The following is a 14,900-nucleotide window of genomic DNA, read 5'->3' on the forward strand; positions in this document are numbered from 1 at the left end:
AGTCGCCTGAATGCGCGCAAGGTCGAGCTATAAGTGAAGGGGTCTTAAGACACCCCATCTCTAAGATATCCCACGGAGCGGAAACATTATGCCGCCGCAAAAATCACGGCCGTGTGCAGCAGCCGCGTGGCATTAATTAGCTGGGGCACAAAAGTAGCGTTCGCTGAATTTCTTGTGGCTGCTCTATGGAGTCATGATGACGTAATAAAGCAGCTGGCACTGTGGAACGGAGAGGAAATCCTTACCGGCCGCCCTGTGGGTTCTAGCGTGACTAGGGATACCATGGAGAGCATCGCGTTTCACTGCTCTGATAAGCGAGTTGACACTTCCGGAGGAGCCAGTAGATGAAATGTGAAGCAGATAAAACGATTTGAATCAAGCTATCAGCTATCTGCGATGAATTTCTCTGTTCCATGATGTCGTAAACGCGCCTGTCCTGGCTGATAAGGAGGCGGTGCACGTTCCTTTCAAGGCGCGCTGAAATCTTGTCTCATCATTCTTTTTCGCTTTCTCTTCATCAGAAATATCCTAACGAGACTCTGAATCGAACCCGCGTCATTGCGCTCATAAGCGAAATACCACCGGCGCCGCGGTACTGGGGCCAGCTAGCTGTCGGAGATGCAGTCCCGATAAGACGGCTGCAAGAGGAATATGAGCGGGACTGAAGGCAGGGAGACAGCGCGAAGTCTGTGCATTAGTGCTAGTGAAAATCTCTGAATACCAATGGCAGAAGAAATGCCGAATATGGGTACTTGCCAAAAGAACAGCTTCTAGACGCTTGCAGATCAGTGTGTGGCGAAGCGTCTTCGTACGAGTCTTCTTCTGCAGCATGAGCCCGTGCCGCACGGGGCTAAGCTCCACTTCTACCTTGTCTAATCTATTGCCGCGCGCTTCTTCGTATGCGCCCATTACCTTTTAGAGCGAAAGCTGTACTCCTCGGGGTACAACTTCTATTTTGAAGTGGATGAGACAATGACCTTCAAAGCCTCACAAGGTCCAACCCAAGTTTTTCGCGTGGTGGCATGGCCCAAGCTACGGTAGTATGACCATGTGACCACATGACAGTGACCACTGAATACCCGAACTTTGATTTTGGCCCTTCACCTTTGACATTTGATTTGAGACAGTGGGCATCACGTACCACCTAGTTCTAACCTCAGAGTAACCCAAGTTCTAACAGTCTTCACTTTAGTCAAGTCACAACGAGACGGTGACGAAGCCTTTGATGTACAGTAATAAAGCATTCAAACAAAGCGAACCATGTCTCAACATGCTTAACAGAGCTTTCGCTCGTACACGTCCCTTGGGAAGCACATCGTCGCGAACAGAAGCGAGTAGAAAACATAAAACGGCTGCAGTAACTGCGTGGGAACACCAACGAACGTTGTAAGAAGATCAAGGAAGCATGCAACAGAAAGGGAAAGTCTTGCGCGCAAAGCGGGACGCAGGGCTTCTTAGCCGTGGCGCAAGCACTGCTATCAGCTATGCAAGGGCAGCGTGAGCCAGCAGCCAGAACCTCAAAGCCCAGACGAGACTGACAATGGCTTCCCATTCGGAGTCGCCGTGGTCCTGAAAGTAATCAGTCGCTTTCATTAGCATATGCACAAGTTGTCTTGAAAATAGGTGTTCGCAATATCGACTCATAAAAAGCAAGATTTTCGGAGTCAATGCTGAAAAACTGTCGTTGAGCTTGTCGAAGAGTAAGAAGGTCCGATATGAAAAACATGATGTTAAGCGTCGTGTCACATGCTTACTAGGAGACCATAATAAAGAGTGGGCAGGTAGATGGATTCTTGAAACACACAAGGCCAACAAGCGAGGTGAAAGCCTCATGGTGCTTGCCAGACGAATACAAGTCCTCGTGTCAAAATTGTTATCAAGCACCCTAGCTGAGGCTTTCCCCTCTCTAATTCACTTGTGTGTACGCTTTACAAGGGTTTTATTAACACTAACGTTTATGACTACGGATTCAGCCTCAGAAGGATCCCTACTTTTGGCTGATTCACAAGCATGCAAGAATCAGGGGGATGCAGGCAGGTATCCAAGGAGGAGGAAGGGGGAGGGACAGACCCTTTCTCCTCCTTCCCCGAATATTAGCTGACCTCCTCTTCCAATCTTCCTAGAAGTCTCTCGATGAGCATGCAGAGCCCCTCTCGAAAAAAATTTCTGGCTACATGCCTGGGTGAAGGGTATATTGCAGTAGAGATTCCTGAAGCGGGTAGGATTCTATTGTGCACATCCTATAAGCAGCCAAGAAGTTTTTTCCAAACTTTATGCATGGTTTGAACAATATCGTTTGTACTGCCTGAATATTTCTTTGGCTTTTTTGTTAATTTTCATAAATTCCGCGAATGTTCTCTGTAAACCGCATCTGACCAAAGAACCTTCCATCATGGGTTCATCGAGTGGAAACCATCAGCAGGGCACCCTCGAGAAATTCTTGATTAATACCAGAGATTTCACCCCACTGGACACATTCCATGACATTACACATCTCGATAGTCTCACCCAAATAACGTATCTACCAGGAAAAGAATCCCTGACCAAAGCACAAGGAGGTATATGACGGCAGCTACAGAAGGGAGTCTATGCTCATCCAACACGACTGCATTTAAATATTCTCATGCATTATGCCCCACACTCTCCTAACTTGGGAGAGTAGACCATTTCCCACCCTATGGTTTGGGCCTGCCTGTTTAACCCACCGCTAACACCATTTCCATACTCTACATAAGAGCAGTGGGATAGTTATATGTCCAGCTCAGACCCGGACCAGCAATGGGAACTGGCCTAGAGGACTCAGCGGACGGCAACTAATGGGGCACTGAACTGAAAACTCCACCCACAGAGCAAAATTTCAATACCCTCTCTGAAAAAAGGTTTCCTCCTCCTCGCCTTCACTAATGGCTCATTTCGCTAATGAAACACAGTCTTCATGGGGCAATCTCCTGCAACCCCTGCACACCGTCTTGGGGAGAAAATTCAGCTCCATCTCCCGCTCGTGTAACGCTTGTAGCGGCCCGTAGTTGGACCAAAGACAGCTAAACTAGTAGCATTCTGCCCGAAGCCCAATCATATATGTTGCCCATATATAGAGAAGCCCTTTGTGACCAGGCGTGGCTTCTAATGCTTCAAGGATTTCTCGCAGAATGCTCTTACTGATAGTTTGTCGCGCAAGGGGAGGTATACTAGTGTTTTCATTTTACAGATGCCGCTTTAGTAATATTGCTTAGTTGTTCCTAGTTTCAAAAAAAGCGCGGCTGCTAGCATTCATCATTAGCAGCGCTCTGCGCAAAAAAAAAAGAAATATATGGAAGCATTCATTTTATGAGCGCAATAATCCTTTTGACAGCCAAATCAGAAGGGCCGTTCATCATTTCATTATGTGAGAACATTTATTACGCAAGTAAGATAGTAGATTTCTCGCATTAAACTTACCTTACAAGGTGGTTTTTCTGCGAGTCATCTGAAGACTTTAAGCGCTTTTTTTCTTGTTCATTAATCAAAGGTAACTGAGAAATTGCATTCTTCGTGAATTAAGAAATCCTCAATCACCACGAGCCTATGCTCACACAAAACATTTTAGGAGAATGCCCTTTAGTCGGCAGCTGCTTTCGTTTAGAGTATTTGTGGCATCCTGAACCTCACAAAACACTCCGATTATGCCAAAAAATGGTACCTCACACACATGCTTTCTACGGTTTTTTTTTATAAATGCAGCAACCTAATAACAAGCTTTTCTCACCTGATACTGAGCGAATGAAAACGACTATATTTATGTTAATTCGAGAAAGCGGCATGGCCGAATCCAAAATTCAGTAGCCTGAGCCGACGATACCAAGCACTGTGCACATCTCATCACACAGTACAATGCGCAGCAAGTTTTGTGTATTTCGTTAATAACGGTGCGACGTGCGGTGCAATATGAATTCAGTATGCTTACCCTTTGCCTACAGAGTTGCACAGGGCAAAACCATCTCGCTTCTTTGAACAGTGCGGAGATAATTTCGGCTGTTGTGAGAAGGAAACATATGCCCAGTTTCATTATCCAGTAACAAGGCTCAGAACAGTCTGCTACGTGCACCACGTACAAAGCGGATCTACAAGGTGTCCAAGGTAACGTGAGTTGAAGGATCGAAAAGTGACCCCTATGGTGTGAATTAAACCGAAATCCTTTCTTTAATGCTTCTCCGAACCAAGTACTAAGACATTATGTTTCATAATATAATCTTAATAATAGGATCGATTTTCATGAATCTATTATATAGAAATAAAAGTTTAGAATGTCCTCTTTCACAATAGCATATTACTCTTCGCTAATGTATCACTGTCTGAAAGATGATCTCTTGCCATAGGTGCACTTGTGACTGCATGCCCCGTTAGACCTGGCATGGCTGGTCAACCTCACCTTGACCTGTTAGTTTGTGGCTTAGTCTCCTTGAACTTTCTGTTGCTTTCCAAGACGAAGAAAGAATCCGACGAGGAGTTCACCAAAGCACAGCACCGTCGGTTTAATCAAGAGCCGCGCATATTGTTAGAGTACGGCGTGAGAAGACCAGTACACCAGTAGCTAAGTTCATCTTAGCTGGTGAAGAGCCCGTCTTAAAGTTATGCGCTCCCTCAAAATAAGATACTGCGAAATCTCAGCTAGACGTATCATCTTTCAATGTCAATATTTATGAAAGGTTTAATCGCAGAATGAAAACTCACGGAACATTCCTCGCAAAACTCTTCAACAATCAGTTAGACATTCACTCAAAACTGCCCTGCTTAAAGAAATCCCACGTCAGCAAGAGTTTACCTCGTTTCTACACGACGCTGGAGAAAGCGTATAAAATCATTCCAATCCACGTGATCCAATGAACGGGACGGAGACATCGGCAGCAGACATTTCTATTCATTGTGACACAGGCTATCTCAGCAATCGCTTTCGAAAATGCTTCGTTGTTTGAAAAAGAAAAAATGATAAAGCGTGTAAGGAAACAGCAGGCCCTGCCCAAGTATTTGATTTGATTTATCCGGGTTTAACATCCCAAAGCGACTCAGGCTATGAGGGACGCCGTAGTGAGGGGCTCCGGAAATTTCGACCACCTGGGGTTCTTTAACGTGCATTGACATCGCACAGTACATATACACAGCATATGGGCCTCTGGAATTTCGCTTCCATCAAAATTCGACCGCCGCGGCCGGCCTGCCCGAGTATCGGAAACAAATAGCCTGTCGCTCACAATTAACTCTGAAGCCGCCGCGGTGAATGAGTGGTTATGGCGCTCGGCTGCTGGCCCCAAAGACGCGGGTTCGATCCCGGCCGCGGCGCTCGAATTTCGATGGAGGGGAAATTCTAGAGGCCCGTGTACTGTGCGATCTCAGTGCACGTTAAAGAACACCAGGTGGTCGAAATTCCCGGAGCCCTTCACTACGGCGTCTCTCATAGCTTGAATCACTTTGGGACGTTAAACCCCCATAAAGCATAAACCATAAACAAATAACTCTGCTCGCTGCATTCCGAGCAGCATGCCCCAGGCAGCTCCTCTGAAACAGGGTCATCCCCGTACTTGGAACTTTCACTACAACCCATTTCCGGTCCTCTGAACGCTACAACTGTTGCGATGAACTGGCGAAAATAGAAACAAAGCTGAGTTTATTCTTATAGCGCGAATTCCCGCCCGGCCGCTCACATGAAAAGCGCACCTGCGATGGGGTGCGAGGAATCGTTTAACCGAAGCCTCCGCTCCTGGAAGCTGTGCAGTTCCTCTAGGCTGAGAAATTTAGCTAGCCGTGCGTCAAGCAACAGCTACTTAGTGTAAAACATAGGTGGCACTAAATGAACACAGATCGTAGTTGCGTATGTGTTAGTGTAAAGTTATGTCGACTTCAAAGTCAGATGCGGCAGACACGGCAATTCTCTTGCGGAAGCAGGCGCAAGGAAAGGAGACTTCGAATTAGCTTCCCTTCGCTAGAAGCAATTAGCTAGCAGTCTTGGAATTAGCTTTACTATATAACACAAGGAAAGGCAAAAGAGGGCCTCTGAAGCACCAACCACTATAAGGCCGGTACGATGAAGGAAAGGATTGATTTACTGGCTGAAAATGCTAGAACGTCTGATGGCGTGCAGCCGGACGGCGCGTGGCGCCGGCACGATGAGCCAGCTCTCTTCGGCTGCACATCGGCGTCATCAGCTTCGGCCGCTGGTGCTGCTCCTGCTGCGTAAGGCCGCTGCTGCTGCTACACCTCGTTATCACATACATCACGGAAGCCAACATTCTACGATACGAAGCAGCATAGATATGCTTTTTAATCTGTGGTTATTAATATACACAAATTATTGGCGTTGTTATTTTATGGCTTACCGGTAATTAGCAAGAGTGCGGAAAAAATAACCGCATGCCGCCAGTGGGATCGGAATAAACGACCTCCGAAAGTTTGCGTACGTTCCTCTACCAACTGAACCATGGTGACGACTGTCCAATGTTAAGCTTAGCTTCCGGTTGCATTTATATGTGGTTTAACCGAGCCTTGACTGTGTTCACCAGCACCAGCCTCATCCATAGCGACGGAGGTACGTTCTGTATTACCGCCAGTGCCACGTAGGAACGCGGTCAAACGGTGAGGGTGAAAGCTGTTGAGAAACCCTCATATTGCTATCTAATGGCATCAAGAGTCCTAGATTCGAGGCCCTCGTTAAGCTACGGGGCAGAAGAGGGAAGGGAAAAAAGGGTAATAAGTGTTCATTGTTGTCATGTAGAACGAGTGTTCTTAAGGCACCGATAAACGCTTCGGAAAGGAAAATTAGTGGGTTTTGAGGACTCGCCGCGGTGGCTCATTGTTTACGGCGCTCGGATACTGAATCGGTGTTCCCGGGTTCGAACCCGACCACGGCGGCTGCGTTTCGATGACATCGCACTGCACACGGGCGCCTTAGTATTTTGGAGGCAAAACGCTAAGGCGCCCGTGTGTTCTGCGATGTCGGAGCACATTACAAATCCCCAAATAGCCGAAGTTATCACGGAGCCCTCCACTACGGCACCACTTTCTTCCTTTCTTCTCTCTCTTCCTGCTTTATCCCTTCCCTTACGGCAAGGTTCAGGTGTCCACTGAGAAATGAGGCAGCTACCACGCCTTTCATTTAATGATGGCCGATCATCAGCCGCTAGTGCTCTGCCTTCGAGGAAACAAATTTCCATCAACTACATAAAGCACACGGTTCTCTTTCACTCAGCTCAAAAACCACGGGAATCCAGCTGTCGGCACATTGATTGCTATCTGAAGACATGGCTGTCAGAAGTGAAGAGTTTGTTTGATATTGGCACCCCCTCGAGATCTCTTCCGACTCGCACAAGTGCCGCACACGGAATAACAAAACGGGGAAAGTAATTTTCACCATAAGTTGCATGACAAAGGGCGCAAAGAAAGGTGCCGGTTACATGGTTCAACATGCAACTGTATACCTGCACCACAAAATACTCCACGACAAAGTGTAGAAACAGTCCACCCCGAAGACTGGCGCTCCGGCACGCTGCCATTCATTGTTTGCTGCGATGACGGCACACACATGCAGGCTTTAGCGGTTTCAGCTGCTTCAGTGAATATTCTCAAACCCAAACCCTTAACTTGGTCACCTTCAATATGAGCAGCTGCACTACTGAGACTGCGCAGAGATGTAATATAGCATACTGTTGAAAAATATCATTGTGAAACAGCATCAGTTAGTCCTTCGAAAACCCAAAGCCGCAGTTCTCGTGCCCTTACGGCGATTGACGATCTACACCAATGTTTAACCTGGCGGCCATTGACTAACTTGCCGGTTTTAGACATATGCAGGTTTCACATTACTCCATCTTCCACATCCAATGTGCCCAGTATGTCCCACAAATCCTCTTGAATAACGTTGTCGTAGGCTCCCCTAATATCCAGAAATGCTAGAAATGCCGTACATGTTCCTTATCAGCAATCTCTACACACTGCGTCAATGAGAATAGATTGTCCTCCAACCTCCTTTGTTTCCGGAACCCATTTTGTAGTTCCCCTAGAACCCCCTCGTTCTCCACCCAAGACTGCAATCTGTCCTTTATAATCTGCATCACCACCCTGTAAACCACAGATGTCACTGTTATGGGACGGTAGTTTTGTCCCGCTTTCCCGTATATATTATGTTCATTCTACTTAATCACCATTCATCGGGGACTTTCCCACCCACTATCATTTTATTCGCTACCTGTATTAATGTTTGCTTGGATTTTGGTCCTAGCTTCTTTATTAACGTAATCGGAATACCATCTGGTCCTGTTGACGTGCCACTAGGAACCTTCTTCTCTGCCCTTTCCCACTCTGTTTGCTCAAGTGAAGCTATTTCAAAACCATTACCATCGCCACCTGGAGGGAAGTGGCGCAAGCGGAGGAGGATCTTGAGCTCCCAGGAACATCATCATCCTTAATTATTAGCTGCAGGTATTCCTATTTTCCCGCACAATAATTGCCTTCGGTTGCTGGGTAATGTACAATATTTAATCAATATTCTGGCAACTTTTAATTTGATAGCGGTATATCAGACTACCCCGGGCTCATAAGGATACACTGTTAGCATCATCACCATCGCCATCATCTCGAGAGGCAAAGGCATGAGTCGTTGCATGATATTTGCAGTATGATATACATTAAATCTGGCGCGTTCACCTGCTGGACAATCCGGATGTTCTTAATGTGTTCCGTGTTGTGGGCCCTCTTTGTAATGCGTCATGCGCGCATGTGTAGTAATGTGGGATCCATATGGATCTTGAAATGGGGTGGAAGGGGGTGGATGGGGGCCTGGTATGACGAGAAATTACATCGTTGTCACGTGAGTAGGTGTGATGTCATATTACAGCGCAGTCACGTGACTAGGTTTGATGACACATCACATCGCCGTCACGTGACCTGGTATGACGTCACACTCATATGATGCCATAACTAATACCAATTAGTCTTAGCGTTACCCAATTATATTTAATTAGCATTATTATACGACGTCATCATCTTCGTCGCGTGACTCGTCGGCTCGTGACGTCGCGTGGCGCCGTTTCTTGCGGATACTTTTTTGCGTATATGACCCGGAAAGTGAGCCATCTAATGTTTTCGCATTAATAAAAGAAGCCGCTCGCTTCTACACACACAAATACAACGTGCCTCTGTTGGTGTACTAAAGTCGTCGCAGCTTGTTAAGTGTTTTCGATGGCAACATACAGACGACTGAAAAGAGCATTCTCGCTATGCCGGATAGAGCTAGAAAATCGAAATATACTGATATGCGTCTGCATAACCGTCGCATTGGAAAGTACATCGACGAGTGTCGTGAATACCTGCCCCCTCCTCCGAATTTCTGGTAGATGGTGTAGAAGGGCTGTGTTTATCAATTGCAGGTTCGTGCGTGAATGAGCGAGAGGCTTCCAATACGAACAAGTATGCACGAAGCAGGTTGCCAAGTATTGACACATATAAAGTACTCACCGCGTATGGGACACCCCTGCCCGCAGGCCATATACTCTCCGAGGGTTCATCATAGATTATAAGCTTCTCCTATTGTGTGCACATAAATGGTGTCTGTAGACACCTTATTAAATAATACCATCATCATTTTGGCTTTCCTGTCTCACAGGGTTCTCAGCATTGATTTTAACTGAAAAACTTCTTAATCGCTTTTTGTTTTGTTTTTCGTTACTTTTCTGAGGTCTAGCAGCCGACCTCAACCTCACAATTTGAGGTTGAGGTGAGGTTGAGTGAGGTCAGCAGTGGCCTCAGGAAAAAAGGTGAGGGCGCCTAAGGAGACCTCAACCTCAACTGATGAGGTTGAGCGAGGTCGGCAAACTCTTTTTGAGGTTGAGGTGAGGTCCAGATTTTCGAGGTCAGATGCCCACGTCTGCTTGAGATGTCCTCTGCCTTCGCCTGAATGCTGCTGTGCGTCGTTCGATGCCGCCAAACACTGCTTCGTTAGCTTCACTTCAATGGCGTTGGTTTTCTTCCATGAAACAACTGTTTGTTCCCTGAAAACGTAGCACCGTGGTATGTGACGCCATTATCGGGGCCTCTGCCCGTCGCTCTGCACTGCAGAGAAGCCTCAACGCCGACGCCGCTTTATTCGGCGATTACGCCGCCATTTCAAATGCTAGAGCAGAAACGATTTCGCAGGCTTTATCAGCATGCTTCACACATTCATCCTGACCGAGGTGTTTTTGAAAGCTTTCTTTAAATGAAGGTAGGAGGCAAACACACTGAGAAAGAAACATGATGCTGATCGATCTTTACATACGCTCAGAGGACAAGGAAGCCATTAAGTTTGCGTTTAATTGAATTTGTGGTTCTCGGCGTAAATTACTATACTTTTCTCTCACGGAGAGTAAATTCGTCTGTCAACTGGAAGCATCTCGCACGAAACAAGTTCTGTCTTTTTAATTTGGCATACCGACTCACACAAAAGAAATGAAATAAAAATCAGCAGGGCTGATTAGAAAATCCATTTGCATTCAAATAAAGAATTTTTGGTCCCGAAATGGTTTTATCCAGAACGGAATGTCGCAGTAGAACCTGGAACTGAACTCAACCCGAATCCGAACCGAACCCGAAAAAATTGCGGTTCGACACCATGGTCGCAGGTAAGCGCATCTTAACGCCGCGTACTAACGCGACTGAGCATATTAGCGCTGGTAAGTCGCGTTGACATGTTGCGAGCTACAGCTACGTCTCTCAAGGCGTTCTCTTCGTTAGCGCTTAACGCCGTCGGCTAAAGGCGTCCAACGCGACGTCACCGCGCTCGATGGGAACAGACGCCACATAAAATGCGCCGAATGCAGCCCTCTGTGCCCCGCGTGCCATTCGGCGCTGCCACACAAAGGACCCCTAACGAATCCCGCACGCGCTCCTGACGCTCACTATTGCGGCAAAAAAAAAATAATAAGCAGTGCTCAACTTCGTTGCTTAGCGCATAAATTTCCTGCGAGGGCCCATTCACTGCAGGCTGCTTGGGTTTTTTGAAAGCACAGGCAGAATGGCGACAGTAAAAATAAAATTGGCTGGGTGTTAGCTAAGGTTAAGCCTGGATATCTCGAAGCGAAAAGGTTCGGTGATGCTTATGGTTTAGCTTATGGTTATGCTTTGCTGCGTCGTTTAGCGAGACGTTTTCTCCTTGTTCGGGGTAGTATCACTCTCTCCTCCTCCAATGTTGAATGCGCACGCCTATTCTCTGGCAAGCGGTTATATAGTCGGCCTCCGCGAGAAACACGCGCTTGCGGCGAACGTCAAACGAAGGCGCATAGCGCGTGGCAGCAGCGAAAGGTCAGGCGACGGAGTCGGCGGGGGCCACTTGCGCCGTGCGTGACGTCACTCGTGCTCCGACATACGCCGGCTCGCGCGACGCGCGGTGTTGACTAGCGCAGTGAAGCTTTTCGCTTCAAAAATTAGCTGTGGTTTAACTACTGCTGAGCCTGGTTAGAGAGCGAAAGCTGTGGCGTATCGGGCAAGTAGACGCGGCTTGGCCTCTGTAACACTGAGTGCGTTTCGCATACTGGATAGTCAGCGCGCCCACCTTGTCACTCTTGCAGGTGACAAATTAATGGTTAATCGCGAGACATTGGTCATCCAATGAACGCTTCGGCCTATTCCACCACCCTCTACCGGCGAATCGAAAGGTCAAAGGTCAAGTGGCGTGACACCATGGTGGACCACACATGGTAAGGCCTACAGCCACACCTGACCTCTGGCTCACTTGGTCAACCGGCAACGCACGGCGAAATCGGTTTTGCCTAGCGTATAGTGAAGCTTTCGCTTCGAAACAGACGTGCTATGCTGTGGTAAATAAACGTACAAAAAGACAGGCGATATATTCTGCAATTTTTTGTTGCTTTTATTGCTTTTCACGGCGAATGAAACACGGCTTTGTGGTCGCTATAGTGCATGCCCACCAGTTTCATGTCTCGCACAACGCCGCGAGTGTGAAAGACTGCGTCAATACACGTCTTTGTTTGTCGCTGGCTTTTGCTGCGTGTGAGATGAGCTGCAGGCCAAAGCCGCGCACATCTTTTACGAAGCGCTCATGCGTCGCTTCTGTGTTGAAGTCACTTGCGAGCACTAGCGGGTCGTTCGCGTACGGCTACAGGACGCTCGGCTGAGGGCAGACCGTCGTCAGAGGCCGTCGAAGGCGAAGACATCGCTCCTAGCTCCTCTCGCTGTTGCCTGGGACACGAACACCGCTCATCTGATGCCGGTGATCAGCTGAGTACCTGCGCTGATAGGCTTAGTGCTCGGCAGCGCGCACGACAGGGTCTCTTCTGCAACGACGACGACTTCAATAACGGTGGTCGAGAGCTTCTTGGTCGGCCGTAGCACTAAGAGATACAATCGTGCCCCGTTAATGCGACCCCCGTTAATACGACCGACTCGATTTATGGGCAGCTTTTCTGTGGACCAAACTTGTTCACTGCATTTTCGCCTCGTTAATATGGACAGGGTGAAAATGCACGGAGACCCATTGGGACCCATGTATTTTTGTCCCGTTAATATGGATAGTGATGAGAAAAAAATCCCGAGTTACTCTAGCAGATGTTCCACACCTTATAATATGAGTGCGGAACACCAGCGAAAGGCAGGCCAATGTGCAAATGCCTTAGCAGTCGCCTTTCTGTGTGAGCAGCTTTACAGTGGTAAGGTGCCAGGTCGGCGCATCTTACCGTTTGCCACGTTGGATGACTGTTCGCGAAAAAGAATTATCTGCGTGCTCCGTTCAAAACCACATTCAGTAGTTGTCAGCCGAGTGAGTACAGAGTTTTTGGGATGTTAACAGTCGCAGTAGGAGATACTTCATTACCGCCTGCTCCTTTTATCTCTAACATCGCAACCTCACCATAGCCCCATACCGTGTTCCGTACCTTTAACATCGGCCGCATGATGGCGCTGGGGTCGCGCAAACACTCACACCCACTATCTCCTTTTTTCATCTACGCATTAGAGCACGGTGTTGAATGTAAGATACAGAGCGCAAAAATGTGAATAACTTTAGTTTCTGCCGGCATATAACTATTTCGACTGCTAGCATAATTCAAGTATAACGCTCTTCTCCAACATATCAAGGCAAAGCTAAATTATAAGCTGCCAGAGATGCAAGAGGCCTGCAAAAAGATAAATTCGTGCAAAAGCTAGGCCTAACGAAAAACAGCCTAAAATTTGTGCTCATAATGCCTAATTCACAGAAGATATAGAACAGTTTTCAATTTTGCACTTGAATGCCTGCATACGCCTGAGCGTTAGCACATGGTTTTTGCGAATCTTAGACACTCAGATATTATAGAAATTAGCTCAAGTCAGCAACCACTTTTTTCTTAATGAATCTTTTTTTACATTATTGCGATCAAGGTGCCTTTAACAATGAAGTCCTCAAAAAACTCCAAGCTTTTATCTGATGTTTCCAATGGTTTGCAATTAATGGGCTAAGCCCCACGGTGGCTTTGGCGCCAGGCCAAGCAATAGTTATTTTGCGTCTCGGGAAATTTGGCCCTCCCTGTCGAATGCTCCTTAACTATATGTCTTATCACAGCCATCTAGTTCTTATTTCGAGCTTGTCTTAGGACACGTAATAGCTATAGTCTGATACAACTCAAGAACAAAGCGGCTAATGCCCCTCAAAGGAGGCCTTCCAGCCATAGTGCCGACTGATTATCATGACGTCATGGGTAATCCCCTTTTACTTCTATCGTGAAATCCCAGGGGGCGGCAGATGAAAGGGGATTAACCCCGGCTTAATCAGATTAACCAAAGTGCCATAAAATAGGTCGGCGCTATTGGCTGGCTGGAGGGCTTCCTTTGAGCGGCATCTGCCGTTTCGTTAAGCAAGTACCGCTCGCTGTTATATGAAACTACCTTGGGCCCTTCGCGCAAAAAAAAAAAAAAATCCTCGCGAAGTGCCTGATGGGGACACAATTTTATAACGAGTATGCGGAGTTCAAAATACGAGGATTTTCTTAAAACCCCTCACGTTTACGGGAGGAAAACGCCACTCCGATCAAATTGAAAATTCTAGTTAAGCGAGTTTGAATTAGCAAGCTCTAACTGTGAAATCATATTCAACTTAAGTAGTTCAGTAGAGTTAGTTCTTGGGCTAGTTGGTATTGTTGATTGAAGTTCATAGTTCTTCAGCGCAACAGAAGACAGAAAAGAAGAAGGACGAACAGGGACGAACACAGCGCTGTGTTCGTCCCTGTTCGTCCTTCTTCTTTTCTGTCTTCTGTCTTCTTTTCCTTGGCTAAAAACGTGCCGTTGCGCTGAAGAACTATGAACTTCAATCAACTTAAGTATACAACATCGCCTGGCCACTGTTGGGCTTGAGCGACAGTGCACTTTCGGCTAAGCCTGCGGCCGATTATAACAAGTCAGTGACGAGAAGTAAAAGTATTCTCGTTAACAGAAATGGTGTTTCTGCATTTTTCAGCTCACTTGGCCATCTAAAACATTTTAAAAGCTGCATTTAAAACATGCGGGTGCAGTACAGCCAACATATTTATGCATAAAAAAGGACGTCCGCTAGCCAATTACACCCACCGCAGAGGAACAGCAGAGGATAGCAGTGAAGTGGATAGCGACCAATGTGCTGCTGCTCTTCGTGAGTTGTAACTGGGTGACGTACTACGATTTAGTCTTACAATTGTGTTCTACAGATCGGGTGCGTTTTCTTCAACTCCTTACCTCCTATGTGATAGGCGATAAGAAGTGGCTTTAAATTTCACCATTGAGATATATAATTCACAGTGGATACCTTCAATAACTTCATTTGAGAGACCTTTACAGTTGTAGGGCTTAGCGACATGCACTTCAAACGACGACAGGATTTTACAGGAATTTCAGGGTAGGTACACCTCTTGTAGAAGAAGCCGGTCTTCAGC

This window comes from Amblyomma americanum, chromosome 5, assembly GCF_052857255.1.
Source record: "Amblyomma americanum isolate KBUSLIRL-KWMA chromosome 5, ASM5285725v1, whole genome shotgun sequence".
Lineage (NCBI taxonomy): Eukaryota > Metazoa > Arthropoda > Arachnida > Ixodida > Ixodidae > Amblyomma > Amblyomma americanum.